Below are 27,048 nucleotides of genomic sequence, written 5' to 3'. Positions count from 1 at the left end.
ATGATGTGAATACTCTTTACTCTTTTACTTGTTTCAGTCATTTGACTGCGGCCATGCTGGAGCACCACCTTTAGTCGAGCAAATCGACCCCAGGACTTATTCTATCGGTCTCTTTTGCCGAACCGCTAAGTTACGGGGACGTAAACACACCAGCCCCAAGTGATGTTGGGGGGACAAACACACACACACACACATATATATATACATATACATATATACGACGGGCTTCTTTCAGTTTCCATCTACCAAATCCACTCACAAGGCTTTGGTTGGCCTAAGGCTATAGTAGAAGGCACTTGCCCAAGGTACCAAGCTGTGGGACTGAACCCGGAACCATGTGGTTGGTAAGCAAGCTACTTACCACAAACCCACTCCTGTGCCTATATATATTTTTAGAATGGCACTGGAGGATAGATATGAGAGGCCAGATCCAGCTGGTTTCAACATAAAACAGGTAGAATATTTGGGCTGGATATGACCTGTTCAAATGCTAAATGATTAATATGATGGAAATAAGAATCAAATATGAGTGCGGTGAACTTCAAATATTCTGAAAGGAATTTTATATATCTTTCAAAGACACTTGTAAAATCCTCTTTTGTATTTTTACATAATTAAAAAATTTGCTCTCACTCCCCAAATATATACATATATATATAAATATATACATATATGTGTGTGTGTGTGTGTGTGCATGTATGTATGTGTATATAAATATATATATTTGGAGGCGCAATGGCACAGTGGTTAGTGCAGCGAACTTGCAGTCATAAGATCGCAGTTTCGATTCCCAGACCGGGTGTTGTGAGTGTTTATTGAGCAAAAACATCAAAATCTCTACGAGGCTCCGGCAGGGGGTGGTGGCGAACCCTGCTGTACTCTTTCGCCACAACTTTCTCTCATTCTTTCTTCTGTTGGCCTGCTCGCTTAGCCAGTGGGGTGGCATCATTTTAAGGCTAAAACAATGCGAAGCGCATTGTGACCAGCAATGTGTAGCAACATCTGATAGCCTGATCAGTCACAATGATATACATATATATATATATATATATATATATATATATATATATATATTATACTATCATTTATATATTTTCAAGTATGCACCATATGAGTATAATGCTCAGTATGCTGTTTGTATAGCAGTTTTCAGGTCACTTTATACATCAGCCTAGATAGTCTCTGTCATCTCTCAATTGCTTCAGTCATTAGACTGTGACCATGCTGGAGTACTGCCTTGAATTATTAGTCTAATGAATCAACTCCAGTACTTATTTTTGAAGCCTATTACTTATTCTAGGGATCACTTTTACCGAACTACAAAATTATAGGGATGCAAATACACCAACACTGGTTCTCAAGTGGGGGTGGAGGGACAAACACAGACAGAAAGACACACACACGTGCACATACCCCCCCCACACACACACACACGCACTCATATATATAGGACAGGCTTCTTTCAATTTCAATCGAACAAATCCACTCACAAGGCTTTGGTTGGCTTCAGGCTATAATAGAAAATACTTGCCCTAGGTATTTTTATTATAGCCTAAACCCAGGACCCTGTAGTTGAGAAGCAAGCTTCTTACCACACAGTCATGCCTGCAACTATGTATGTAATGTTTGTAAACAATCATGTATATAAAAATTGACTAACATAAACATCACTACACATAACATAAACACATCTCTACATATATGTGTACATATTTGATTTCAAATTGTGACATAAAACCAGCAATTTGGGGTCTGGGGTTAAGTTCACTGCATCAACCCCAGTGCTCAACTGGTACTAATTTTATCAACTCCGAAAGGAGGAAAAGCAAATCAACCCAGCAGAATTTGAATTTAGAACTTAAAGATGGACAAAATGTTGCTAAGTGGCTCTGTGGTAAGTAGCTTGTTTACCAGCCACATGGTTCCGGGTTCAGTCCCACTGCATGACACCTTGGGCAAGTGTCTTCTACTGTAGCCTCGGGCCAATCAAAGCCTTGTGAGTGGATTTGGGAGACAGAAACTGAAAGAAGCCCGTCATATATATGTATATATATATATATATGTGTGTGTGTGTGTGTGTGTGTGTGTGTGTGTGTGTGTGCATGTATGTTTGTGTGTCTGTGTTTGTCCCATCCAACATCGCTTGACAACCGATGCTGGTGTGTTTATGTCCCCTTCACTTAGTGGTTCGGCAAAAGAGACCGATAGAATAAGTACTGGGCTTACAAAGAATAAGTCCCAGGGTTGAGTTGCTCGATTAAAGGCGGTGCTCCAGCATGGCCGCAGTCAAATGACTGAAAGAAGTAAAAGAGAGTAAGTATTTCACCTGGTGTGTCAATGATTCTGCCAGCTCACTGTCTTATGTGTGTATGTACTTATTAATACAATTACATGCTCAATATGTATGTCAGTGTGTCTCAGTATATGAGCATATGCTTTATTAAAAATAATATATTTTTTTGTCAAAATAAAGTTAGTTGTTTTGGATTTGTAATCCAAATGTGCAAATAATATTTCCCATTTATCACATGTACAAGAAATACATAAGGGGTGGGCAATCAATTAAATTAACTCGTGAATATTACTGGTATTTATCACATTCAAGGCAATGAAGGGCTAAGTCAATTTTGGTAGGATTTGAACTCAGAATATTTTCTTTTATTCTTTTATTCTTTTTACTTGTTTCAGTCATTTGACTACAGCATCGCTGGAGCACCACCTTGAAGGATTTTAATTGAATAAAACAACCCCAGGACTTATTTTTCTAAGCCTGGTATTTATTCTATCAGTCACTTTTGCTGAACTGCTATGTTATGGGGACATAAACATACCAACACCGGTTATCAGGTGATGACGTGGGGGGACAAACACAGACACAAAGACACACACTCACACACACACACACAGACACACACACGCACAAACATATACAATGTTTCCCTCTACCAAATACACTCGCAAATCTTTGGTGGTCAGCCCGAGGCTATAGTAGAAGAAACTCGCCCAAGGTGCCTCGCAGTGGGACTGAACTTGGAATCATGTGGTGAAACAAATTCTAAATACTGTTTTGTATATTGTACAGTATCTTATCGTCACAGCCAGCGACTTGGCATTTAGATATATAATTAATGATGAACATCTAAGCTGGAATGAAGCTGTACATGCCTGTATGAGGCAATCATTGCTAATTATTACTCTACCAGGACACTTTCTGACAATTGATACATGTATACAAATGGATATGGGACTACCAAGTGATAATTACATGATGAATACAACATACAAGTTGTGTCCAATTTACTCACCAATTTAACATAGGGTGAATTTGGCAAAATACCCCTAAGATCATCATACAAGATAAGCTATTAATCAGCATATTTGTAATTTCACACAGGTTTATCATTAAATTCTCTTTTGAAATATTATTTTCTAATACATACTTATGCATGCACATGCACACACACATATACACACGTGTGTCTGTGTATGCATGTATGCATACATGTATGCACATCTTGATATACATTTACACAGACAAGATTTACTTATATGTCTGCATATATATCTATCAGTATGTAAATTATATATTTCAATTTCATGCTACTGCATTATTATAGTCACTATACTATCACTATAATCTTCATTGGTCCAAACAGATAATAATAGAGGCATGTGTTACTTTTACATTTATTTTTATGAAGTTTCATTTCACATGACCTGAATTATACTCTATTTGGAATAATGTGTCAATAAGCAGATTAGCTATCTATGACGATGATGATGATGATCATCATCATCATCAAGAAAATATAATATCAAAATAAATAAAATATTATCATAATACAATGTACATCTGTTTTTATACTGACATGTGATCACATTCTGAGTAAGTTTTTATTCAGAGTCCTTACTCTTCTGATTGGCCAGCAGACCACATTTAATGTGTTCTAATTTTGGCATTGTTTCAGTGGTTGGAAGCTTTTCCTAACACCAACTATTTTACAGAGTGTACTGGATGTAGATTATTCTGGCACCAACATTAGAGACATTGTCATGCCTTCATCTAGACTAAAGAATGCACTTGGCCCTATGACGCCTCCATTCATTTACCATCTATTTTACACCGTAAAGTAGATGGAAAGATGCCCTACAAGGTTGAGAATCCTTACTACACTATGGCATCCCTTTTTGTCCAAGGTAATGTGCCCAAAAGAGTAGACAGGAAGGGGAACAAAATATAAAACTAAGGTGAATGCATGAAGGGAGTGGGAGTTTGAAAAGCAAAACAGAGGGAGTAATGGAAGAGAGACAGTAATGACTGGGTGCAACAGACAGGAAACAGTGGTGGCATGACAATAACAGAATAATGGTTGACTGGTATCTCAAGAAGGTGATGGTAGGGTGTATTATTTACATATAGATCAAGTACATTTCTTCACACATTGATGTCTTGATGAGAGAGGCAGAGTGTAAGGGATGCTGGTTGGAAAGGACTGATTAAGTTGGACAATCCTAGTGCCATCCCTTGTTACTCAGGTAACCTGATGCACTGAAAAGAAGTGTGTATCAAGGAGATTATAGAGTATTACAGATCCCATGCCATTGTTAGTTACAGAAGTGCCATAGCATGACATAATGAATACAAGAGAGCAGATATATAGGAAGACAGTAAATGATAGAAAGATGTGTGGTAGAGAGGAGGATATCAAAGATACAGGAGGCATCACATAATAGTTCACCATGACTGTGACTGCATGGGTAGTGGGTCTTCTCCAGTATTGCATCTCAACAATCATCATGATTCATTGCATTTTTTTTCTTTTGTGAGGCCAAGCATTTTTTTTTTTTTTTTTTGTACTTGTTTCAGTCATTTGACTGCGGCCATGCTGGAGCACCGCCTTTAGAGTGGTGAAAGAGTACAGCAGGGATCACCACCTCCTGCCGGAGCCTCGTGGAGCTTTTAGGTGTTTTCGCTCAATAAACACACACAACGCCCGGTCTGGGAATCGAAACCGCGATCCTCCGACCGTAAGTCCGCTGCCCTAACCACTAGGCCATTGCGCCTCCACATCCTGACATTGTCTTCACTACTTTGCCCCATGTCTTTCTAGGTTTCCCTTTTCTTCAGATTCCATTAATAGGACCCTGCCATCTTCACATGCATAATATGCCAGTACCACTGCAAACTTTTCTCCTTCAGACTGCACCTGATTCTTCTTATATCAATCTTTCTCTCTGTTCATTTGTGCTCAGTCATCTATACATATTAATATTACACATCCAGTAGATCATACTCTCTCAAAGAAGTTTGGTGCAGGCTTCTGCCTGGCGGGCTCCTGGCAAACCATCTCACCCATGCCAGCAAGGAAGGCAGATGTTAAATGATGATGATGATGATGACGATGATGATGACGATGACGACAATGACGACAATGACGACGATGACGACGATGACGACGATGATGATGATGACGACGACGACGATGATGATGATGATAGCAGTGCATATACAGACATCATAAAACCTTTCTTTCATTAAAAGAGAGAAGCCCTTTATTACCAATGCAGGTAATAGCTTCCTAAATTTTATCCACCTCAATTTGCTATGCACTTCTATCGTTAATTAGGCAACATAAGCTATAAGGAACCACCTGGCATTTGGGAGAATTTCAGGTACTTCACATATGCACTAAGTGTTTATTGTACTTGTGAATTGTCATATATGAAGTCTACCTTCTCCATCAGTTTGCTTATACTCCCACTGAACCTCTTGTGTGTCAGTAGCTAACACCATTGCACTGAGCAGAGTATCTTCTTGTTCCATTTCTGCACATTGAGCATGGCCATTTCTCTGTTGTCAATAAGAACTTGCTTTCTTTTTCTACTGACTAAAATTAAAATGTTAATTTTTGCTATATTAGCTTCCAGACATCTTGATTCTAAGTTTTGCTTCCAAGTCTGGAATTTCTTCATTGAATCTACTGCATATTTGGGTATAAAAACTAGGTCTTTAGGATAGAAGAGTTTTCATGAGTACCCATTCTTAAACTCCTTGTTCAGACCTGGAGGACTATGATATACAGAATGGACTGTGGATTAAATCCAAGTGGGCCCTGACTTGCACAATAAATTCATTGCTATATTCACTACTTATTCTTACCTCCTTACTAACTACACCTCTCTATATGATTTATATGACCATTTCATTCTGTTTCTCTACACTTGGACTTCTTAGCTAGTACCAACATACATAACCTGAAACCCTGACAAAGGCATCTTCAGATCAGTGAATGAATGCTAGAAGCAGCAACTTCATCTTTGCTAAGTACTTCTGCAACTGTCTTACTAGAAACAACGTATATGTAGGACCGCTTACCAAACAAATTTAAACTACTGTTCATTTAAGTTAAATTTTGTTCTTAATAAGTTGCACAATAATTCTTCGAGTGATTTTTCATAAACTGGTTCATCAACCTAATATCTCTAGTTTCTTCTTTGTAACATCTCTCTATGTCTTATAGCAGTTTGATACTGTTATGCCACTCATTGCATATAACACCTTCAGGCATGACCAGTTTTTGATCTACTTGGCAAGATATTTTCAACCTTTTGTTCACTATCCCAGATGAATCAGTTGCCATTTTTACCTTCATATCTTAATTGCTTTGTCTGCCAAGGTATCTTAAATGGGAGGTCTCACTGTTGGGTTTACTTGGTGTAAACCTCTATGTTTCACAAATTTTTAATATATATACTAGCTTAAAAGCCACCCTATATATATATATATGATATTTATCTCTCACCAGATGTACCATTTTGGGGTTTTAGATATATATATATATATATATATATATATATAAAGTGTGGTTAGGATGTTGGACTCATGATCATAAGATTGTGGTTTTGATTCCTGGACTGGGCAATGCATTATGTTCTTGAGCAAAACACTTCACTTCATGTTGCTCCAGTCCACTCAGCTGGCAAAACCAAGTAATCCTGTGATGGTATCCCATCCAAGAGAAAATGTATATACAACATGGAAACCAGGAAACCAGAACTATGAGCTTATATGACTTGGGAAGGATCTTTATCCGTTTTTATATTTATACAAAGTTAGTGATAACTTTTTTAATGCCTCAGTGCATTAGATATATTAACTATAAATATATATGTGGTTTAGAATAAACAATGCCAATCAATGATTAATATCATATTTATTTTTACAGTAAGCAATGGCGACAAGGTTATACATATTTCAGCCACACATATTTCAGTGAATGCAAGTCTCGCTATATTCAATGATATATGGGGGAGCATATCTCTAAATAAATATACAACACTGCATTTGTTGGCCCAGAGAAATGAAATTTAGAAATAACCATTCTATTTTCTTGAACTAACAAATGTCATCCACTTGCAGCATAAACATAATAGGCTAGATGGTGTTAGCATATTTAATGCATTGAGCATCAAGAAGTTGCTCATGATTAATATGCAGCCAAAAGTATTAAGTTGAAGTAAAAGTGAGAAAGTGAGTATGTATAGTATTGAAATCTTCAGCTTGAAACATGCAATACACTTTGAGTACTCTCTTCTTGAGCACTGGCATGGTGTGATGGTTTTGTTATGAATAAAGCAAAACAACATCTACTGAGATCAAAACCAGTCCATAGACTTAGCTTAGTTTCAGAAATAGCAGCATGGCTGTTTGGTAAGGAGCTTCCTTCCCAACCACATGCTTCTGGGTTCAGTCCCACTGTGTGGCACCTTGGGCAATTCTCTTCTACTATAACCTTAGGCTGACCAAAGCCTTGTGAGTGGAATTGGTAGGTGGAAACTGAAAGAAGCCTGTCATGTGTGTATGTGTGTGTGTGTGTGTGAGAGAGAGAGAGAGAGAGAGTGTGTGTGTGTATGTGTTTGTGTCTGTGTTTGTCCCCCATTTCTGTTTGACAACTTGTGTTGGTGTGTTTATGTCCCTGTAACATAGTGGTTCAGCAAGAGAGACGAATATAATAAGTACCAGTCTTCAAAACATAAGCCCTGTTGTCCATTTGTTCAACTAAACACCCTTCGAGGTGGTGCCCCAGCATGGCCGTGCTCAGATGACTGAAACAAGATGAATGAAAAAGATATACAGTAGAAGGTAAACCCCAAGTAACGTATTTTACTCTCTCATACTTAACACCCATCTAACTATAGCATTAGTAGCCAATATAGCATCAATCTTCTTGACATAAAATGTTGCTTGAAATGTGGATTTATTTCATTATAGAGAACATTGATATTGGTACTATGAAGTTTGGAATTTTTATTTGACAAGTCTTTTGTCTTAAATGACCAAATTAATTAAGATTACTCTATAGATGCATTTGTATTTTTCTACAGTCAATAGAATATTCTGTAGATGCCTTTATAGCATTTCTAAGTGAGTTACTTTCTTGTTCCTCACTTCCTTTACTTACCATCCTCCAACTTTCTTTACTTGAATGCTATCTTTCTTCTTCAGTTTGCTGAAGGCATTGGCTCAATTTATCTCACATTGTTCTGAGCCTCCTCCTTCTTCATTCACCTTGTATCTCAGGCATCTGACCTTCACACACCACTTGTCTTTCTGTTGTTGCACCTCTTTCTACATGTCACCTCTCCCACCACCACTTCAACTTTTTTATCATTTACTTGCAGCTTAAGTGGCAAAACTTCTCTCTTTCTCACTTACATTCTCAGACAAAGGGCAGAATACCAAAACATGAAATCTTCCCCTCCTCACATCAAGTAAACTTATCAAACCTCTCTAAGAATTCTTCTATGGACAATTGTTGCTGACACAGAGCATCACTCTTTGCTTTGAATTCTGGATTTTACATAAAAGAATTTTGCAATACAGATTATCATAACATTAGACCTCGAGGTATATGTTAAATGATGTGTGTTGATTGCTTATATTTTTCTGTACATTAGCTTTAGTGTACTAAAAGTGATAAGCTAATCAAATGTTGATGTTACAACTAATGTAAAGTAAATGGGGAATTTTATTGTTACTGTTTACTGTTCTTGTTCTTCCATAAGTTATATGCACACACACACACACACACACACACACATACACAAATGTGGATGATAACATGAACATGCAGTTAATAATTTTGTTTCAAAACCATGTGGTTTCAGGTTTGGTCCTATTGGGGGGCATCTCACACGAGTTTCTCTGCTATAGTCTCAGGCTGCCTAATGTTCTGTGAGTGAAAATGGTTGTTGAAAGCTGTATGGATGCCTGTCTTCTCTCTCTATCTCTCTCTCTCTCTCTTTCTCTCTCTCTCTCTCTCTCTGATATATATATCTATATCTAACTAATAGATATATGCATGTATGTATGTATGTGTATATATATATATATATATATATACAAACACACACAGACACAGTCACATACACACACACACACACACACATACATATATATATATATATGTCAACAATATTATTAATATTGTTTATATTATATACTCCAGGAAACCTATATGGTTAAGGAAATGTATTGTATTCAGAATTATCCAACAGAATATACCTCTAATTTCTTATCTTATAAGAACTTTTTTGAATTTATTTGTTAACTGTTGAATAAGCTATTTTGAATAGCTAACTGAGAGCAAACCAGTAATCGCTTTTGGGTAATCCTTTACTATTTACGAATGTGTGTGTGTGTGTGCGTGTGTGTGTGTGCATATGTGGATGTTCGTGTGTGTGTGTGCATGTGTGTTTGCATGTGTCTATTTCCCTGTCTATGTTCATGTAGAGAGTTTTTGTAAAATGGTGCTCAGTGTTTATGTCTTATAATCTAGTGGCTCAGCAAACAGATCAATGAATATTATAAATGATTTAGGACAATGCCACAACTTGATAACAATGAAATAAAATGCCAAGCTGGATTTTGGATACCCAAAACAATAAGTGTTATTAGGTGAAAAGTTTTGCATATCTTTACCGTTTTGCTTACAAATAGAATTTGTGAAGTGCTCCATCTTTTACCTAACAACCTTAGCTTTTCAAGATTATTATGTTTACTAATGTAGCCTAGTGCAGCAATAATTATTGGTATAAATGTGAATCGATAATCTTAGTAGGAAAGTTATAGTTTTTAAATGATTTCTTCATAAATTTTTCCTTTTAACTAATTTTGGAAGAGATGTTCACATCTGGAAGGTACCTGAAATATCTGATTACATGAGATCTGTCTTTTCTGTTTCAACGATTATTTCTGATTTGTAATGTTCGCAGAAATTTTGATAGGAATGTTCTATTAATAATAATCCTTGTGTTAATATATATGCATATATTCAATAGCAGCGTTACTCTTTATATTTATCTTAGGGCAGTCTTTCCTATGGATGGCATTGCTTATTGGTTTTGCAACAACCTGCTGCAATGGGACGTTGTATTTTGATGAGATTTTTGGGCAACTGCAAATCACATATAATATCTTCCACAGAAATATAACTTAATCAAATCAACATTTTGGATTGCCTCTTGGAGCTTTAAGGGCTTTACACTCTCTTTTATTGATTAAGTAGTTCATAGCTGTCTCCTGCTCTTGGATTACAAATGCATAAACTTTGAAATATGACATGGTACAGCAGTCATGAATTCAAGAGAGGCTACACTTTATGTTAATTATTAGCATGTTCCTCAAGTGTACAGGAAGTATTCGCAGGTATGCATATATATTTTTTTATTTAAAAGCTTATGCTTAATATGATGAGGGCTTTAAAACACATTTAAGAATACCTTTTAATTAAGTTTTATATTATCTCTCTTTATAAGTAAACAATCTAAAGTGGAAAGAAATAGCGTCAATAATTAATCCAATTAATTGTTGCTCTATAATGTTGATGTTAGGAAAATTATAATAAGTCATAATACACAGAACATAATGACAAAAAATAAGGTAGGTTGATAAATAATTTTTTAACAGTAAATATTTTAGTTAAAACCTTGCCCCATCTGAAATTTCACCTTGGATAATTACTCTGCACTGTTTTCTAGCAGCTGTCAACTCGATGCAAAACAGAGTTATTCTCTCTTCCGTTGCCAGAGATATTAGGTTCAGTTGAAGTAGAAGCTGATAAAATTCAGGTCTTGATTTAGCCATTACTGGCATTATTTGAGATTAACGACAGTTGATCAATAACAGATGCAGTCAAACTGTCTCAAACAATATGACCAGATGTCTTTAGCAATAGGTTAGATATTGCACCCAGAATGAAGCATAGCATTCAGTTTTAACTGTGAAATTTGGAGCAAGCATCTGAAGCAACAGCAATCAAAAAATTCTGTTTAGCAAGTTTCTATGACACTGACCAACCAGAGTGCAGGAATGAGTATACAAGCAACTGATATATATTGATTTGTAGATAAATATCACACTGGTCGCATTGGCAACTATAGAACTGAATGAAAGCTGGTCAAGCTACAAGTAATGTGATGAGATTTTTGTTATGACACTTAGTGGTTGACAGAATGGAGAAACTATGGTTTAAAAAACTATTCACTTCTTCAGTGAGTCCATTATTCAAGGTAGTTACTTTTTTGTTGTCAAGAACACAGAAGAACAAAGCTTTTGTCTTTCTGACGTTAATCTGTAGGCTGATTTATAATGCCTATGTATCCACCTATGTAGCATTAATAGCAGTTCATCACAGAATAAAATACAGCTAACATATTCAAGATTAGTGATTGTTGAGGTGACTTTAACACCTGAATGTATTTTAGCAGCATGTTGTGGTATTCAGTCCTATTTTCAATTACTGAAACCAAGGTCTTCTTTTACTGTGGTTTGGATGTCATTTTCATCATTGTCCATTCAGTATTGATATAAATTATTAGATGGGTGATGAGATGTACAAAGTGACTGTGTAATTCAACAGAAGACGTTTCTCATATTATATCATCCATCAGAAATTACAGATCATAACATTTTGGCTGAGCTTTGTATTAGTTATTCTTCTCTTCTAAATCAAAGCATGATCCAAATTGAATTGCTTACTATTCTCTCCCCTCCAATAGACTCAAATGCTTAGGTGGATAATGTCAACAAGGAACTGACTGGAATATAATCAATTTGGATTTTTAGTCCTCCCATCATTGGAGTTCTAACAGCTGGAATTTCATTCATTCTGAAACATACTGGTCTTTGTCAACATCTGAAACACTGAAGCAGGAAAGCATGGGGCTGTTACAAAGCCCTTTCCAGATCACTTTGCAGTCATACTGTGGTACAATATTGAAGATTTCAGTTGACCATTTCAGTTTTTGTTCTTACTTTAGACTTGTAATTATTTCATTCCACTGTATTTGTCAATTTCTAAGTTATAAAATAGGATTTATAAAAAAAGTGGAACAGCATAAATAAATCTGGATTTCAATTTGAACTAAAAACACGTGTGCACATACACGTACCCCACTCACCCATGCCTATTAGCCACTCAATCATGCCTATGCTTATATGAATATAAAAATTCTAAATGTATGTGTGTATGTGAACATATCATCATCATCATCATCACCATCACCATCTTCATCATCATCATCATCATCATCATCAATTAACGTCTGTTTTTCATGCTGGCATGGGTTAGACTGACAAGTTAGAAAACTGTCAAGATAGAAAACTAGACCAAGCTCTACTGTCTCCTTTGATATGATTTCTATGGCTGGATGCCTTTCCTAAGACCAACCACTTTACAGAGTGTATTGGGTGCCTTTTACATGTCGACAGCAGCAGTGAGATTACCAAGTAACTTGCAAGACAAGACCCCTCATCTATGGGCCGGGAATAGTATTGAGGGTCAACTAAAGGAGTCTTGCATTAGTGGGCAAACATAGTTATAAGTGAGTGTGTGTGGCTGTGTGTGTGTGTATGTATGTATGTGTGTGTGTGTGTGTGTGTGTGTGTGTGTGCGTGCGTGTAAATATGAAACACTCATATCTTTTACCTTGCATCTTCATTGGAACCCAATTATGTCTAATATCTTTGTTCCAGTCTGCATCAAATATTTGAAATAATATTAATCTTAGTATATACCTATCAGTGAAGGTGCATGTCCTAGTGGCCAGGGTGTTGAAATCTTGACTGTAAGACCATGATTTCAATTCTCAGATATAGACTGCTTTGTGTTCTTCAACAAAGTATCCATCACTTCATATTGCTTTAGTTTCATTCAGCCAAAAACTAATATTTGCAGCAGCTGGTGGGGTTAACTCTGTCAGACAGACATCGCATTCATGTGTGGAGGTTGAGCGAATTTTATTGTACTCTGTAAGTCACTTAATACACCATAGAAATTAAGATAAGTTCCAACCTAATGAGTCTGTAGATTCTTCACAAACTAAATTACTTATATATATATATATATATATGTACCTATCATCTGTGAACACTGAAAAAAGTGATGCAGAAATAAAACTGGAATACACTGTGGACTCCACATTCATATATCTGGTTAAGATGATGCACTACATCATTTTAATTTATATATATTTTAGTTCTTTAAGGCTTAGTCAGAAGAGGCAGGACAACACCCATTGCCTTTTTTAGGCCTTAATGAAACTGATGGGTGGAAGGGAGGAATTATCTCTAACCAGAATCTTGTCCCAAATACTTGCTGCTTGCATTAGAGTTGACTTGGGTAGGGCACCTAAATATCAGGTGATAGTATTAAACTGGTTGATGTGTTTTGATCAATGTATCACAACACAGTATTTAAATGTGGCTATGTTTGGTCTTTAAATGTATGTATGTGTAGGTAAGTTTTCTCTAGAATGTAGTAAAGAATGGACTATTTTGCCTTTGAATGTAGGTAAAGAAGGACTATGTTGTCTGTGAATGTAATATGGGCTAGAAATATGTTTTTAACAACTGCTTCTGATTAGAGATAAATTTATCTTTAAATGTATGAGACAGTAGCAGTGTGGCCTGTTGAACGCTATGCATATCAATGTGTGCATTTCTTAAATCAAAGATTAATCTCAGAAAAAATATGGGAAATGAAGTGGGGAAAGCTTCTGTTCCAGAAAATTAATAACCTAATTGCCTAGAGTACAACAACAAGTCTTAAAACTTTAAAAATAAATATAATATGGCTGGTTTATTGGGGTTTGACAGAGAGTACAATAGAAGTATAAATAAAACTTTACTTTTGTGAGAACTTAAGGATATTTTGTAGAGATTTCCATATAAACATATCAGACAGTAACCTCCCCAACTACAAGTTGTTTACCATGATTCATCATATTTCATGCCACAGATGTAGTAAGGCAAGGTTTTGGAATACCTTCATTTGTCAGGATGCTCTCAATGATTAATGGTATTATATACAAAAATGGATATCTGTTAGATTAAGCAGCAAACTAAACACCAAGTGGTACTTAGATATAGCTATTTACATTCTTAGTTCAAATCAGATGAAGATCAGTTTTACCTTCCATAATTCTGAAGTTGTTAAAAGAAAGTTCCAGTGAAATACTTGGGTTTATAAATTCACCTTAACTCTGCCTGACAAAAATGTGGTCTTGTGCCAATGTTATCACTATTACTAATTTTATCTTTAATGTAGATTTTGTATTGTTGTCTGAAATGTAGTGGTTTTGTAACATAAGTTGCAATATTCATTTTATTTGTGTTTGTGTAAAATATACGAATTGAATCTGAAGATACAAACTTTGCTTCATTGCTTCAAAAGATATATAGTCAATAAGCTCAAACTTTTTAGTTGTTATTGTTCATATTCTTTATTTTCAGTCAGCTTTGATCAAATAGAGTATAAGATAAAAAGAGTAAAATTCTGAGCGATAATCTCAGAGGGCTAAACACTTCATTTTATGGTTTTCTTATATGTGCATCATTGGAACATAAGGTCTTGACATAAACCATAGAAAGAATTTAATAAGATAATTAATTGATGAATCAAATAAATAAAATCATTCTTCACAATGACTTGCCTAAATAAAAGTTTCTCTGTTTATCTCAGTGTCATTTACACAATCTACACCTCAAATTTTGGTAATTTTTTTGCAGCTAGATATCTGTTATTTGCAATTCTAATCCAACTAATTACATTATCATTTTTAATTGTATTATGTCTCTGGAAATATATTTATCTAACATATATATAGTTTCCTTAAATTAAATCCAACACATATAAGGAATAACTAGTAGCCTATTAGTAAAGATATCTTTCTGAATAATTTGCTTGTAAGTAAATTATGAAAAAGGTCATGTATAAGGTCAAGTATCTAAAAGTTAATATCTACTCCCGTTATTTAGTACTAAATTATCTCTGATAGCAAAGACAGACAAGACATTCCAGCTGTGACCATGCTATAAGTGTAAATATTTACATTGCATTATTCAGTGTGTTCTTGAAGGTAGGATAGTGTTATTTTAGATACATTAAGCTGCTATTTCTAGAGACTTTTTTGTTGGTTCATGATATTCACTATAGTTCATATGCAATCTATGTATAAAAGTACTCAACTTAAATAGCTGAAAATGTAGTTCTGATAAACTAATTTATTCACACTAAGTTAACAAGTTGAAAATATTGAAAAGCAACCAGTTTTTTTATTATTTTTGATAGGTACAGAAAGAAAAGTAAATTGGATTTCTAATCCATAAAGAATACCAGCTAAAGATGACTAAATTTAAAATTAACAATAAAAGAGTTCAGGATTGAGTTTTGTTGAATTAAATATCAAATCTTTTGTAAGCAGCATGCAAAATAAGGTGACTTGAGAAATAAAAACACTTGAAATATTAGAACATAGGTATCGAGCATAAAAAAAATTTTAGCAGTGAAATATTTTTTTTTCCTACTCTTACAATAATTACTTTCGTAAAATTAAACAGCTCAGATGTACCCCAACATCAATAATTCTGAGTAGTTTACATCAAATTTAGTTCTATGTTATTGTATAACATGAACCATATATTGCAACCCAAGCTTCAATAACAATGTATTTCAAACAGTTGTGATAATACAAGGTGCATTCAAAAAGTATCCAACTTTATCTTTTCCAGCAAAACTAATAGCACGCAGGTGGGAGGTGATGCCATTCTTCCTGCACATTCACAAAAATTTTAATGCTGATAGGCTGCCTCAGTTCCTAGTTGTTACACCTTGAGTACAGACATGTAGTGTACACTTGTTGGATTTTCGTTTTCATGCAAGAAGACCAAATGCATTGAGCAGAGATATTGCTTCAAGTTTTATCAAACACTTGGTGATACTCAAGCTCAAACCATCCAGAAGACTCAGCAGGATTTTGGCGATGATACTATGGGTAAAACTCAGAGCAATCAGTGGTACAAACACTTCAATATGGCTGCACCTCAGTGGAGAGTGGGGTACACTCAGGCAGACCCTCCACCCAGAAAAGTGGGAATAAATACAGGATCAGTGCATTCCATTTCAATGGCAGGTTTGTACATGCAGAGTGTGTTGGCAAAAAATGAAGTTGGATACTTTTTTAATACACCCCGTAATCAAACTTTCCTGGTCAAGAACAACACACCACTTTTTCAACAGGTTCCCCACTCTCCCAATTAGGCACTGTGTGACTTCTGGTTCTTCCCCAAACTGAAAACCATACTGAAAGGGAAGTGATTTGAGTTACAAGAGGAAATTATGACAAAAGTGACAGTGGAGTTCCATAATATTCCATAGAAGGCATTCCAGAGGTGTTACCAGAAGTAACAGAACTGCTGGGGAAATTGTGTAGACTCCTAAAGGGAATATTTTGAAGGTGATTAAATAAAATTTGTACAAAATTGTTTTTTTTCTTTATGCCCAAAATATGAATACTTTTTTAATGCACCTCATATACATTAACAGACATTAAGAACCACCTGTAAAATGATTCATTGTATTTTATTAATGAGTGAAAGGATTTGATTTTGATATTTTGATTGATCGAAGTATATATCTGGTTTCACAAATAGTTAGGCAATTTGGTTTAGAGCTTTATCCAAACTAAAAGATAGTGCTAGTGATAGCACACTAGCTAACACATTCTAGCAGAGACTGATAATTCATTCGCTCAAATATTATAAAATTGCAGACCTACTTAGAAAAATTTATATTTGCTAATGCAAACAGTATATTATTTAATGGAGAAAGTTTTTAAATAAGTTCTTTTGTTTTTAGTATTTAAGAGATAAATATTGTTATAGAAAAGAAAAATACTTGAAATTCATGAAAAAATAGAAAATAAATTGCTATACCTATAGGCATACAATTTGACTTTTTATCTAGATTTGTTTGGTATTTGATTATATAATACCTCTTTCAAAGTCTGAAGTTCTTCTTGTATGTGATATTCAACAGTGTATGTTATTGATACTGAAACTAGGAAGTAATGTTAACTAATATTAGTTTTAAATTGTGGCACAAGACCAGCAAGTCTGGGGGAGGGGTTATGTCAATTATATCAGCCATGGTGCTCAACTGGTACTTATTTTATCAGCCCTGAAAGGATGAAAGACAAATGTTGCTAAGCATTTTGCTTGGTGTGCTAACGATTATGCCAGCTCACTAACTTGGCAGTTAACTAATATTGGCTTTTTCAAAAGTGCTTTGTTCTTTTGCTGTCTAATCTAATAAGACTATAGTTTGAATAGTTATATTTGACAATGAAGTCCATATTTTTAGGTAAGTTTATATGCCATGAAGAGAATAGGAATCTGACATTACCTTACAGAACCTTCATCTCAGAGAGAGAAATCAATTCATTTGAACAGATATATGAATTGCATACAGACCCACAAACTTTACTGTATAAATTTTGCCAGCACAGACAACTGCCAGCTACTCCAGACACTGTTTTTATGGATATTCATCTTGTAATTAAAAAGTAAAATAGATTATAATTTTTATTATGAACCTTCTTTGCTTCAATTTTTTTTTCTTTCTTTTTTTATATTTTTTGGCATAGAGATGTAAAATACCAAGCGAAGGGTGTATGAAATAAAAAATATGCCACAAAATGTCTTAAAAATTGAAGAGAGAAATCATCAGAATAGATATTTTAAATGAAAAAACATCAGAGCCAGAAGGTTCTGATGTATTTTATATTCTTATATAAAATAGGAAAGTGATATATAAAAGCAGAAAAAGAAAAAGCAGAAAAGAGTTAAGCAAATGTTAAATAAAGCTTTTAAAACAACCGCACTTTCAGGTTATAGATCTCTGATTTCTGTTGAATAGCATTGTGCTTGTATTAATGTAATCAAAGTCTTATACATTTAGCAACATAGCAACTGTTTATTATGAAAGCTGGGCATGAGTTTTAGTGATAACTTAATCTGAGGCATTCTAATTGCTTTTTAATCACAATCTGGGAAATTTAACTTAGGAATAAAGGTGTGAACTTAGGTGAAAACTATGAATATGACTGCAGCTGCATATAACTTTTTAAAGTTCATTTCATCGTACTTCATTGCTATTCATGGTGAGCATGTTAGGATATGCTTGATGTCATCTGGTACATATATTTTAAATTTCATATCATTCCATGTTAAGCAATGTTTCCATGTTTTATTTTATTGTTAAAATATGTGACAATTTTATATAGCATGTCTTTCATCTTTTTGACATAATGAGTAAATTTCTGCTCTATTCAATTTCTCTCTTTAAAAAAGCAAAATGTAGTAACTGAAGTGTAGTTTCCAGATACTAGAGCAGAAAACTCAATATAACAAATTAAGATTTTAAGCTGGAAAGTGTTATTGAATTTCAAACCCCAGGATTTTGTTTTGCTTCTGACCAATAGATTGAATCTAGTTGAATTATATAACAATAACATACATGAAAACATATTAAAAATACTCTAATTAATTCCACTGGTGTATCCAGTGGAATTAAATTATTTTTCATTATGAATATTGTATTTGATGATATATATGACCAACCTATTACCTGAAAATTGGCTAAAACATAGCCGTAGGTTATGTGCAAAGTTGGGATAGCTGGTTGACTAATGTTTACAAATGCCAGTAGTTCTATTTCACCCAACTCCATAACATTGTAATTCTATTTACCCAATGAACATCACCATCGCTATCGCTGTCATCACCACCATCGTTACCCTTGCCATTCTTACTTAAGTTAAAAGCAGAAAAAATATAGCTAGATGTCCTGAGATAAAATCCTTTATTCAACACCCAACACTTAACAATAATAAGCAATAACGTTTTCTGAGCTTGTATTCATGTAATTGTCTTTTTATGTTAAGCTTGCCACACATATATCTCATTTTTATATAGAAATAAATTTTAGTTTTTGAACGAAATTTGAAATTAGGGAACTAGTGATTACTCATTAATCATTATTATTGCTGCATGGTAGGTCACATCAATACCATCTGTCATGGTACATTCAAAACTCCAGCTTGTGCACATGATCTGATGTCATATGTGTATGTGCAGGAATACTAGCTGGTTTTCCACTAATCATTTTGAAAAGGATATCCAATGCCATCAGGGGAAAGTGAATATAAATATTTTGTGTATATGTACATATGTCAATATTTAGATTTATTTCAAGATTTCTTGCCAATAGAGAAACCTAGATCCAAGGCTCCTTCACTGGAATTTCGATATCAACAACAGGGTATTTTTGTTTGTATGTATGTATGTATGTATGTACGTTTGTATGTGTGTGTGCATATGTATGTATGTATGTATGTGTGTATATATATGTATGTGTATGTGTGTATGTATGTATGTATGAATGTATGTATGTATGTAATGTATGTATGTATGTATGTATGTATGTATGTATGTATGTATGTATGTATGTATGTATGTATGTATGTATGTATCTGTGTATGTATGTATGTATCTGTGTATGTATATAAAATTGTTGGATACTATTGAAACAGCATTAAATCAAAATAACCATCTGTATATCATATTAAATGTGTATACAATGTAGAAAGTATGTTGCTGTAGCTTTTGCTTGAGGCAAATAGTCTCTTCATAGACATGGGTTTACAACACAATATGGATCAAAGTAAAACAAACTTCATCACAGCAGTGACTCATGGGAGCATTAGAAGTATTGTAACTTTCCAAACCCTACGCAAGTAAACTGTTTATTTATGGAAAACATGTAAAGTTACAGATACAGTCTGTATATATATATATAACTATATATAACTATATATTTCTCCAAACACCATTCAAAGTTATGGGTTTCACTTCATCCTATGAATCAGTTACATTATCCACTGCATCCATTATGTTGAAATTCTTCCAGAAGTCCAAACAATCCGTAAGTATTTAGCAATGCATGCAGAAACACTCACACACTCATATGCAAGAATATGCACACATACATATACACATGCATGCATACATACAAACATATATAAGATATATATGTGTGTAAATTTAGATATGTATATATGTACATATATATGTATGTATGTATGTATGTATGTATGTATGTATGTATAGGGATATCCTTACCAAGAAATTTGATGAGAGGGAGGAGGAGCTACAGTTCTGTGACATAAAAGGCAGCTGGAAATTCCTGGTAGACAGCTTGCTGAGTGCTACAGACCAAATCTGTGGCTAGTGCAAAGTCCCTTCCAGACCAAGGGTAACATGATGGTGGAACAATACTGTAGACAGGAACGTTAGAGCAAAGAGACAGACCTTCCAGGAAGATTGGGGGTAGCAGGGGATGTATCAGATAGCCAGAAGGGAAGCTAGGAGACAGGTATATATAGCGAAGGGAGTAACAGACAAGAAGAAATTTGCCAGTGTTCAGTGACATAAGGGCCAAAGAACTGAGGTATTTCGGATTGCAAGACAGTGTGTGAGAGAAAACCATGATGTCATAGGAGAGAAATGTGTCTGCATGGATGATGGTGCCCTTGCGTTTAATGATTCTGCAAAGAAAGAGGCTTGGAGATGCCATTATGAAAGACTGCTGAATGTGGAGAAGGAATGGGAAATAGAGAGTCTGCCAAAGGTTGACCCAGTTGATTGATCAGCTCCCGAATCAACAATACCCTGGTAGATGAAGCAATTAAGGATATGAAGATGGGGAAAGCACCTGGCCCATTCAGCATGTGTCTTCTACTATAGCTTGGGGCTGACTAAAACCTTGTGAGTGTATTTGGTAGAAGGAAACTGAAAAAATATTTTTTATGTATATGTGAATACATCTATGTGTATGTGTGTCTGTGGGTGTATGTAAAAATGGCTTTACACATGATTGTTTTGTATTTGTAAGCAGTCACTTTGCTAACAATGTTGGTTACATGCAGTCCACCATAAAACATGCCCAAGCTGTTTGTGGTCTGTTAGACAGTGAGATTATTACCTCACTTTGAGACAAGTGAGAGGTAGTGAAAGCAAAAGCATGCAGCTGTAGAAAATCTGCTTCAATGAATTCTGTACAACCCATGCAAGCACAGAGAAGTGGACATCACAATGTGTATGTGTGTGAGTATGTGTGTGTGTGTGTGTTTGTGTGTGCATGTGTGTGTGTGTGCATGTGAGTGAACATATAAATTATTTTACTTGTTTCGGTCATTTGAGTGTGGCCATGCTGGAGTACTTATTCTATCAGTTTCTTTTGCTGAACCACTAAGTTAGTGGGATGTACACACACCAACCCCAGTTGTCAAGTGATGATGGGGGACAAACAGATACAAAGACACACACAAGTATATATATATATATATACACATATATATACACATATATATATGCATATACAACTGGCTTCTTTCAGTTTCCGTCTACCAAATCCACTCACAAGGCTTTGGTTGGCCTGAGGCTATAGTAAAAAACACTTTCCCAAGGTGCAATGCAGTGGGACTGAACTTAGAACCATGTGGCTAGGAAGCAAGCATCTTACCACACAGCCATGCCTGTATAAGAGTATCTGGATATATATGTGTTTATTTTATGAACAAGTATCTGTATATACTATATCAAGAATGAGTTGCACAATAGAATTTTTGATGAGTGGTTTTCCTTTATATTAGTTCATGTGTTGTGATTGCCAAGGAAAGGCCATTAGTATATTTTGTATTAGCATAATAAACACTGATATATGTTCTAGAGCTTTTGAATTAGTTATAAAACTAACGAATATATAATTAATCAAGATAATTAATCATAACCTCTTCCACAGCTTTATTGACTGTTGGCACTTTTGTGTTAACATTTGTAATTGATATTTACCGTAGCCCATTATATACATTTTTTTCTTTTAAAATATTCATGCTATTCAGGTAATTTTATTTATTAATCAGAAAATTAGTTTTATTGTAACCAAGGACACATTAACAATACCCAGTGTGTTATAGATAATGAATTCAACCCTGTAGAAGAGAGATACGACAAAAAAATATATATATATTTTATCTTTTACTTGTTTCAGGCATTGAATTGTGGTCATACTGGGGCACTGTCTTGAAGGGACTAGTTGAACAAATTGACCTCAGTATTAATGTAAACTTGGTACTTATAGTATTGGTCTCTTTTGCCAAGCTACTAAATTACATAAACAAACCAACACCAGTTGTCAGGTGGTGGGACAAGTAAGACGGATAGCTGGCAGAAACGATAGCATGCCAGGCAAAATGCTTAGCAGTATTTCGTCTGCTGCTACATTCTGAGTTCAAATTCTGCCAAGGTCAACTTTGCCTTTTATCTTTTTGGGTCAATTAAATAAGTACCAGTTACGCACTGGGGTCGATATAATCGACTTAATCAATTTGACTGTCCTTATTTGTCCTCTCTGTGTTTAGCCCCTTGTGGGTAGTAAAGAAACAGGTGGGACAAGCATGGAAACAAAGACACAACACACATACAGTTTCTATTGACCAAATTCACTCATAAGGCATTGGTTGGCTTCGAGCTATAGTAGTAGGCACTTGCTCTAGATGTGGCATGATGAGATGAATGCATGTGTGTGTGTGTGCGTGTGCATGCACATATACATATATATATATACATGCATATATATGAAGGGGTTGATGAAAAGTTTGAGCTTTGTGTAAAAGAAAATAGAGGATGACTTAATTATGATTTTGTTCAAAATATTCCCCTCGCAAACTCACACACTTATTGCAATGGTCCTTCAGTTTTTGTAAGCCCTGCAAAAGAACTCAGAAGGTTGGGCCTCCAACCAGGCCTTTCATGATACCCTTAAAGCCAGGTACTTTTCAGCAGCCCCTCGTATATGTATGTATGTATGTATGTATGTATGTATGTATGTATGTATGTATGTATGTATGAATGAATGAATGATGAATGAATGAATGAATTGGAGGCATTACCAGAATGGTTTCTGATAAAATATTTTAATTTTAGTTGGTATCAAGAGACATGATATATAACACTGTAGTTTTTCCAATTTTCTTGCCAATGTATATACACACAAGCATAAGTGGTATTAAAAATATAATTGCATTCATAGTCTTTTACTTTTAGTTTGGTACAGCATTCTCAAGATTTGAAGACCTATTTGGCCACTTCTTCTAAATGAAGTGATCATAGAGCATTTTGTTTCTATGGTTCATACAAGATGAAACTAAGAAAATCTTGAAATGCTAATGAAATTAGGAAGTATATTGCTTTAAATTAAGCGTATGAAAAATTTCTTCTAAAGATGTTTGCATTGAAACTTAGTCATCTATACAACTCCATCTTTCTGAGATGAAGAATTTATAGTATGTACACTGTTTACATTAGTGGAGGCACATGACCTAGTGGTTGGAGCAGTGGACTCACATCCGAGAGCTTGTGGGTTCAAATCTCAGACCAGGCGATGTGTGTGTTATGAGTGAAACACCTAAGCTCCACACAGCTCCAGTAGAAGGCAATGGTGAACTTCTGCTGACTCTTTCACTACAACATTTTCTCACTCTTTCCTCCTGCATCTAGCAGCTCACCTGTAACGGACTGGCGTTCCATCTAGGTGGGGAACCTGTGCATTAATGAAACAGGGAAACTAGCCCTTATGAGCCAGGCATGGCTTGAGAAGGAACAAACATCAACAATACACGGTTTACATTAGTCAGACTGGTGCCCTCATCTTGATTGTTGCGTCTACTACATTTTGGCTGTTGTACACTCAAGGCTGGAATATACAATATCCTAGATGTGGTGAAAGTGACTATCAAGATGAGGATACCAGTCCTGATAATGTAAATAGTGTACATAATTAGTCATCCATGTTGAAAGAAAGGTGTTACCTTTCTATATGTATCGAATGTACATATGTGTTTATTTACAATATGTAACTGTGTAGGTTCATCAACCAAGTTTTACTTTCTAGTCATTGCACTTAACCTTTTCTACTCTAGACACAAGGCCTGAAATTTTGGAGGGAGCCAGTCAATTAGATCGACCTCAGTACACCACTTGGTACTTAATTTATTGACCCCAAAAGGATGAAAGGCAAAGTCAACCTTGGCAGAATTTGAACTCAGAACATAAAGTCAGACAAAATACTGCTAAGCATTTCACCTGGCATGCTAACGTTTCTGCCAGATGACTGCCTTCATTGCACTTAATCTGATAATAATCTGTCCTCTACAATACATTGTTGATATCTATCATTCTGTCTCTGCCCCCTTCATTCTCTTCTTTTGCCTGTTCTCCTTCCTATCATTCTATCTTCCTTCATCATGTTTATCATGTTATTTCTATTCAATCTCCTTACCAACAAGTTTCATGTAGTTTCCTACTACTTTTCCTTTACTCTATTCTCTATCACACTCTCAATCTTTATATTACTCTCTCATCTTTCTGCTGGGGTCAAGACAGTCCTTTGGTGCTGCTGAGCAAATGAACAGAGATTGCACAGTTTAGAGAGGACCCTTTACTTTTGCAGGCTACAAGAAAAATTCTTTCTGGTGCCACAATAAAAAGCAACTAGTACAAGTTGTTGATGATATGAAGATCAACTAGCTAAAAGAAAACCTCGCTGAAAATGGAATGTATAAGCCATCCAACCCATATCAGCATGGAAAAGTGGATATAAAATGACAATGATAATGATGATGATGTTGGATCATCATTATCATAGCATATGCATGTCTGTGTGTGTCTGCTTATGCTCTCACCAGTCTACATGTGAATGTTGTTCATATTGTGTCTCATTAGGCATTCATTATAAAACATCAATAAACAGAGGCTTTTGAAATGAGTACCAGATGGTACTCGTTTGTGTTGGTCTCAAATTGAGCCACAAAACACAAAGAAGTTCACCAGTAGATACATATGCAGTTTAATGATTGAAACAAGTAAAGAGATACAAGGGGAAATGCTTACATATATCTTTCTATGTTTGGCATTGCTTTTCTCTTTCTTGATGTCTCTGTCTTTCTCTTCCCTTCTCTCTCTATCTATCTATCAAACCATCTATCTACTTAGTTATGTCTCTGTCTGCTTATCTATGCTTGCATGTGTGAATATGTGTATATAAATAAATATAAGATCTAAGGATCGAGGTGTAGGAAGAAAGTTAGCTTCAAGCAATCCATAGTAAGTATTAAAAAACTGCTTTCAGAGAGAATAGTGGTTTATTGAGACAGAAGGTTGTGGATTTTTTTCTTATCAAAGTACAATAAATTGAAAAAAATATCCATCCATACATGCATACATACATATGTACATATATATATATATATATATATATATATATATATATATATATATGTATATATATATATATGCTTCCACCCACGCTGCCACAATATAAACTTCTTTTATATTTCACAGTAGGCAACTAGGGTTGCCAGGTATGCAAGTAAGAATACAAGAATTAAGGAATGGAGCAGATAAGATCCGGATTACATAAGTCACATAGCATGCAGGACCTTGGAACTGGTAAGTAGCCAAGCGAGGTGCATACTGCAGGCTACTCTTCAGGCCAAGGATATCTTGATTACATGAAAGTTTACATTGTCACAAAGAAGTACATGGTAACACATGTACATCCTTCCATGTGTTAACATATACCTCCTTGCAAAAATAATTTTTCTTTAATCACGATATCATTGGCCTGAAGAGTAGCCAGCAGTATACATCTCACTTGGCTATTTACCACTTCTGATGTTCCACTCGCTATGAAACATATGTAGCCTGGATCTTATCTACTCCATTCATTAACTCGTATGTGTACCGTTGGCGATTTTTTTTCCTCTGTCTTCCCTTCTCTGGATCTTTCCTTCTCCTATGTTTCCGACGAAGAGCTCCGCTCGAAACGTTAGGCCCTCCTTCTTTCCTTCTTTCCTGAGCGTCCAATAATACTATATTTGTTCCACGTTCTCGCGTTGTGTTTTTTTTTGTGCTTTCTTGTTTGGATTAACTTTAACAACTATATATATATATATATATATATATATATATATATATATATGTATATATATATATACACACACACACATATACATACATGCATACATATATATATCTATATATCTATATATACACACACACATATAGATGTATATATTTATAAGCATATCTGTATATGTATATACATACATGCATTAATATTCTTATATATATATGTGGGGGGGTATATGTGTATATAATATGTATATTTCTGTGTGTGTGTGTGTGTGTTTGTGTGTGTATATATATATATATATATAAATGAGACCCCCCACTTCGGTCATGACTAACCATGTGATTGCACCTAGAAAGTTTCCCCTCCCGGGCACAAGTACAGGCAAGGTTGTTTATAGAAGACCAGCAGTCACCCATGCATACTGGCCTTCCCTCTCTATGCCACAAGTGTTATCCAAGGAAAAGGCAAAAGCCGATACAGCTTGGGACCTGTGACATCACAACTCATTTCTACAGCTGAGGGAACTGGAGCAATGTGAAATAAAGTGTCTTGCTCAAGATCACAACACGCAGCCCGGTGCTGGATTTGAACTCACAACCTCACAATCATAAGCTTGACACTCTAATCACTGAGCCATGTGCCTTTATATATATATATATATATATATTTATAC

At 35.1% G+C, this 27,048-nt stretch overlaps 1 protein-coding gene across 11 annotated transcripts in view; it reads left to right on the top strand.

Moving 5' to 3' along the window:
* Positions 1–27,048, top strand: part of LOC115215814 (MAGUK p55 subfamily member 7) — a 930,620-nt gene that overhangs the window by 8,348 nt on the left and 895,224 nt on the right. Inside the window, exon 2 of one of the 11 annotated variants that reach the window (XM_036506000.1) lies at positions 10,369–10,708. The exons of the other annotated variants lie outside the window; for them this stretch is intronic. The gene's annotated coding sequence lies outside the window, so the exon portion shown is untranslated. The remainder of the gene's footprint in view (positions 1–10,368; positions 10,709–27,048) is intronic. 11 annotated transcript variants of the gene reach the window in all.

This window comes from Octopus sinensis, linkage group LG9, assembly GCF_006345805.1.
Source record: "Octopus sinensis linkage group LG9, ASM634580v1, whole genome shotgun sequence".
Taxonomy (NCBI): Eukaryota; Metazoa; Mollusca; class Cephalopoda; order Octopoda; family Octopodidae; genus Octopus; species Octopus sinensis.
This window is presented reverse-complemented; position numbering and strand designations above follow the sequence as displayed.